Genomic DNA, 6802 nt, shown 5'->3' on the forward strand with positions numbered 1-6802 from the left:
TGAGTGCAACTATTTGTAGCTCTACCACCCCCACCCCCACTCATAAACCCAACCCCTCTTCTTGATGTCTCTGTTCACCCCATCTGCACTCCCACTACTCCACCCCGCCACTGTATCACAACCCCTTTTTTCATTGATTACTTTTGGCATTTTAAATCAGTCTGGAAGATTCCTTCATTGGTTAAGATGCATTAACAGTTCTTCAAATTTTACCCAACAAGTCTTTTAAAAAAAAATATTTTTCATAACTGCCTCATTAGTAGTGGCTTTTTAAACCCCAGATTTAAGGGCATGAGGTGAAAATTAAATAGCTCTACTAACCGGTGTTAATCAATGTGAAAATGTATCATAATTGTAATTATGATTTGAGTTTTTTATTTTGGCTGTTCTAGCTTTATTTTCTCTGCGTAGTTCATTGTAGAAGACGTTCACTAAAAATGACTTATACAGGTTTTTAGGAAATTGCTCAGAGGACATTTTTGTTCAGTTCATTGTCATCTCTTGAGATGTTATCTGTTGGACTAAAAGCCTTTCTTTCATATTTCTTTATGCTCTTCAGCGATGCATTTTTGTCCAGCCTTCTTTTTCTTGTCTTTCAGCCTCTCCCTACCCCCCTTGTTGCACCTTTTGCCAGCCCTTGATTCAGCTGTTGAAGGGATCTGGTTTCACGATGGCCTTCTGCATGTATGTCTGTTTGACGATGGATGATCGAATGAATGGGTGTAAAAATCAGTCAGACAGTCCCTTCACTTTTGTGCAGTAAGTCTAATATGGGAAGTTTTGATAGAAATGATCAGGAGCTGTTAGAAACACTGCATCAAATCATGGTTATATTTTGTATGAAGCTTCACTTAGTGGAAATTGTCCAACTTAATTCAGTTTAGGCTAAAGAAACTGGCTCAGAAAAGCACATAACCAAAATTAACATGAATGATTGTTCTAAAATATGGCCAACATCATGTTAAAATTACCATTTTGTGTTATAAGTAAGTGGAAAGAATGTGTTCTGCTCTGTCCTAATGTAGCACATCAGAATTTATTATATGGATTGTTTAAATTAGTATGAAGCTATAGAGTTACAATAGAGTTATGTAGCCTTGGTTATATAAGAAATATGACTAACTACTGCCAGGAAGGTCACACGCTCAGCTTTGTCATCAGAGCTCTCTACCCGACTCGCACACACCCAGAGCAGATGGATACATCTGTGTGTATCAGTCGAGCGCTATCTTGTTACATGCATCCTGAATATTTAAAATAGTTAATGTCAATGCAAGTTGCAACTTTGTGTAATTCCATATATGAGTGTTTTAAATTTGTCAAATTTCTCAGCTCAGGAAAAAAAGAAAGAATGAAAAAGAAATCCATCCCAAAAGTTTTACCCATTACAACACAGTTCTGACATAATACACAATCACAATGCTGTCATTGCAAGCATATTGAAAATTCTTTGTTAGATTTCAGTGTAGATTGTGTTTCTGAATATTATGAAAATGTAAATATTAATGTAAATATTATTTTGCCACAAGTAGAAAATGTAAGGAAAGTCCAGCATTTTCTGAAATACATATAAAATCCAGCGTTGTTGAAGGCTGGAGCCTATAGGATGAGGAAATTAATGTAATGATCTCACTGGCTGCAGCTGAAAGCATACTAACACTTGAGGAATCTCTTCCCTCTCATGTGTCATAGCTGTGTAATGATGATAAAAAGGATGATGATGACTAACTCTGGTTCTGTAGGATGCTAAATATTCCTCTGAGTGCAATCTACCAGATAAAAAAGCAATGCTTACAACAGAACAAAGGCATAAAAGTACAAATATCTGAGCTGTTTTGCAAAATTTAAAACCCTGTCTGTAGCATTTCAGTTCTGAATCAAAGAGGAAACATGCCACTAATGTACGTGGGAGTTGTGGCTGTTGGAGGAGTTGTGTGTGGTCGTGCACATATTTGCGTTTCACAGAGAAAGTCTGCATGTCAGCTGCAAATGGTGTCAACTCTATTTTTAGATTTCTCGTTTGAACTCTGTTGTGTGGCCACTGGACTGGAGATAGAGCTTGACTACTTTTACTGCCATGCTGTGAGATTATTGTAGCTGCTAATCAAAGTCAGATAGAAAATGTAAATAGGCCTGACCTAAATTGGCTCACTACACAAACTGTCTGGTGCCAGGTCATTATTACCAGATAAGAGTGATTCAAGATGGATCTCTTGCAACATCAACAACAAAGGCTTCTTGCATTCCTTTAAAGTAAACAAGAAACATCAAAAACCTGAAGAATTTATGAAAAGCACTTCTCTGTGGGAGCTCAAGAATTTTTCAAATTAAAATTCTTTAAATATTCCTGTCACATTTCATGAGCTATAACATAGTAATAAGGGGGTCACTATTACTTCAGTAAAGGTCAGACAGCTTGGATGGTGAATAATTAAGCCCCATCTTATCTTAATGACCTTAAAGTACTGTATCACATTATTAGAGCACTTTCCTCTCAGACTGCTGGTTTACTTGTGGTTGCTAGAGTATTTAAAAGTAGAACGGAGGCAAAGTCTTCAGTTTTCAGGCCCCTCTTGGTGGAGCCAGCTCCCAGTTTGGATTCAGGATACAGAAAACCTCTCTGCTTTTAAGATTAGGCTTAAAACCTTCCATTTTGATAAAGCATGTAGGATCATATGATTCCCATGATGCACTAAGGATTTCTTTTCTTTGCCCATCTTTTCTTCACTCTGTGTGTTTATTCACCTCTCTGCATTCAATCATCAGTTGTTATTAATCTCTGGCTCTCTTCTACATTGTGTCTTTGCCCTGTCTTCTTCCCTTTACTCGAACCAGTCACAGCAGATGGCCATCCTTCTCTGAGCCTGGTTCTGTTGGGGGCTTCTTCCTGTTAAGAGGGAGTTTTTCCTTCCCACTGTGGCTAAAGTGCTTGGTGAAAGGGGGTCATATGATTGTTGGGGTTTTCTCTGTTTTCTTTATATTATTGTAGGGTCTTCGCCTTACAATATAAAGTTCCTTGGGGGAACTAAATAGGGAAATACAATTATTAAAATTCATATTTGGTATTAGTATCAGTCTGTCAGTCTAAAGTCAGTCACTAAAATATCCAATCATTATTATTAACAAAAATAACATATTTTTGAGTTTTTAGTCTTCATATGTAATGAATCATAATAGGTGATCTGACTTTTCTGAGGTTGATATTATATGAATCTATATGAATCATATGAATGAAGTGCTTAATTTAGTTTAATTCTTTGGCTTATGAATTATTATTTGTCAAACAAATGTGATTTACTTTACCCTCCACTGCCAGCTTCTTTAGTGGTGATTAGCACATTTTAGCATGCTCACATGACAAAAAATAAAAACAATCGTGATCATGATCAAAATTAACAACGAGCTACCTGTTAAATATCACCATGTGGGCAATGTTCTCATTGTGAGGATGCTAGCATGCTCACAATGTTACATGGGAGTATTTAACTAAAGTGCAGCTCAATCCACAAACACTGGGATTCAAGGACTTGCTAGGCTCCCTTCTGTGGAGCAGGGAAATTATTTTACTGCTATTGTTAAATAATCATCATTATTACCATTGCATTAATAATATAATCTGGAGTTTATATTGCATTCAGGGGTTGAACAGTGTGTGTCTTTCAGAAAGGCTAAAAGTCACAGGCTGACAGGAAACAGGCTTGCAGAGAGTTTGCAGAAGCAGGAAGTTATTTTGAGCAGCAGGCTAAGACGAGGCTTTAACAATGTAACAGATAGCTTTAAGATGGCCTTAAGATGTTTATGATGATGTTAATTTTGTATTTCAGATGCATCTGTGTATGCTCTGATTAAGTCGAAGATCAATTGCTGTCTGTAGCGATCTTCCCACACGTGTGTATTCATTAAAAATCATTGTTTGACCAAGAGCTTCTGGACCAAGGGTGGTTTGTACTCTCCCTCCTCAATTTTGAACCTTAACACTTCCAAGGCCATTTGATTGTTCCATCGCCAAAATCCCATCAAGTCTAGGTAAGATCCCTGTCTAGAATTGGACCAAAAAGTATATTACATTCTAATGATACCATTACTGAACATGAATCCTGTGGTCTATGTCATTCAATTCCCCATCCAGTTGCAAACATCTGTCAGACGAGGGAGCCTTTCACCCCAAGAAATAATGTGGGGACACCAGCAGAGATGATGGGAAAAATCTGATATGTGCTCGATGTGACTTGACTGTGGTATCTGCTGTCGTGGCAGGAGCAGTCATCCAGGTGTTTTCCCGTTAAAGAACACATCATTAGCTCAGGACAGAAAATGAGCTACCTACAAGTTGCCCAACAACCCCAGATTCATAACTAATACACCATGACCCATAGCCTAGAAAAGACACCCTTAAATTAGAACCAGATCCCAGAACGGCTGGGAAAAGCATTATAATACAGACACATGCATGCACCAAGTCTCAGAATATCAACAGTGCATAGCAGCCAAACCCTTTACTCAGGGCATGTCACAATTCTATTTTGGAAGTAGGATGCAACACTGCAGTATAAAAATATCAGCAGTAATTTCCCCACACACCCCCCATACAATACAGCTTTATGCCTGTGTTCAACTCTTAGTTGGGAAATACCCAGACACTTTAGATATCCTTACACAGCACCCCCATGGAGGGTCTGGCTGACCCCAAATGTATCTTGGTTTGCATGACAACGACCCCAAACAGCCAGAGTAATAAAGAACAAGCCTATCTTCAGCAACAAGAAGGCTAAAGTGTCCTTCAAACGAACATATGATCTCCGATATGTCACCTTCCTCCTATAGGACAGCACTGATCTCAACCTCAGTAACAGAAAGATCTGTGACGATCTATATCCAAGGCAGAACTGTGGCAAATTCTTAGACCCTGTGGAATGCTAGGGCAGTCAAAAGCCATGCAACGTGGGTGACATGATGGGAAAATGGAACGATGTGAATACTGTTTGGGGATTGTTTTTTAGAGACTGAAACTAGAGAACATATAGACGATCTGTAAGCTTTTGTGGGAGTCCTGGAGAATCGTTACATAGCCCCTGCTTTATGGATACATTGTACGTGAAGGTGAATACACTTACAGTTTGGAAAATGAAAGAAAAAAACAAAAATTAGAAATTAAATATGATATAACTAGCATCTATAGGTGATTAGGGGTCAGGTGGTTTCATCATTCATGAACGCAGAATGCTTGTTGCCCTGCAACCACCCAAACATGCATACACACATGCCAAAGAGCTGAGCTCTAGCACAAAAGTGACTCTGGGACTAAAAGGATCCAAGTAAAGGCGAGGGGAGGAAAGAGACGTTCATGTGTATTTCTGTGTGTGCAGTATGTGTGCTTGCACATTAGTGATTACATACAAGTGTGTAACAACTTTATAGACCTCTTTTACAAGAGAACCTGTTCCAGATTTTTTTGGGTCTATCACAGGAGAGAGATATGATATCAAATGCCAGCAGAAGCACAATGTGCCTGAAATAGAGAGCAGCAGGCTCTGCATCAAACCATGTCAAACCATCAAATCATGAGTCACGCTAGATAGAAAGGCTACTTCCTATTTTATGAGACCCCAGTACAGCAGACAGTCAGCTGCTAAAATGAAGAGAAATTGATGCTCACAACAGGTATGCATTTAAAAGTGTAATGCAAATTTCATGACACAAATTTCACATATTATATGTTACCGACCAAACTGTAAGAAGGTCAAAGGTTTTAATCTGTTGGCTGAGGATGTCAGCTGTCACAGATAAGTCATTTGGACATCTGACTTAAAAATAACAAGAAAAATAAATTGAATGTGCAGCAGTTGAAGGTTACATGCAGCATAGAGTCAGATAAACATATATTGTAAGCTAGTAGAATGATTATATATTTAATTCTTCTTCTCCTTTTTTTAAAAAACCTTTTTCTGTTGTTGTATTGGATCAGTACTATAAGTTAGTTTGACTGCTTTCAGCAAACACCACATGTGTAAAAGGAAATGATATGTATGCCCTTTCTAATCCCTGAGCTGTGTCATGATTTAAATATTTTATATATATGATAAAAAGCATTTTGAATGTTTTTGGTTTTGGTTTTTTGTTTTGTTTTTGTTTTCTTAGAGTGGTGTACCACCACCAACAGCAGCAGCAGCCACAATCTAACAAGTGCCAACTGTTTTTTCACAGACACAAGATGGAGCAAGAGGACAAGCAGAAAAGAGAAAATGCTGTGGCACTGCTTACTCTGGGGGGGAAGAGAGTTCTGCCATATTTAGTGGAGTTTCTATTAGCTATAACTCATCAAGTGTTGACAAAAGAAAATTGCCTTGAGATAGAAGAACACACACACACACACAGTAATAATAATAATTAAGAATATAAATGTGTAGTCTACATAAACATTATATTTGGGAGAGGGCTCAGAGAGCCTTATTATGTGGGAATCCTTTCCCTTGGTCTGGTCTCCTATTACACTGTACTCCTACCTGAATTCACTGAAGGGCTGAAGAATTAACAATCTCGCCAAACCTTTGACTGTGGAGCACATTATTTTTTTAACTATTTTAATAATAAACCAAAAACCTTTAGCGCTATTTTTTTTTTTTAAAAAGCCTCATATTTACTTTCAGCTACAAGAAAGTTAACCTCGGACAAATCCTTAATGAGGCAAGAAATTAAATATGGGGCTGTACTGTATACCGTTCAATTGATGCGACTGACACATGTGCACATGTGCACATGTTCGAAGGAAGAGAAATATATCTACATTTTACGTGAGAGGACG

Source organism: Copadichromis virginalis, linkage group LG16 (genome assembly GCF_057382275.1).
Source record: "Copadichromis virginalis isolate Kocher_CV1m ecotype Utaka linkage group LG16, C_Virginalis_male_GT1.1, whole genome shotgun sequence".
NCBI lineage: Eukaryota > Metazoa > Chordata > Actinopteri > Cichliformes > Cichlidae > Copadichromis > Copadichromis virginalis.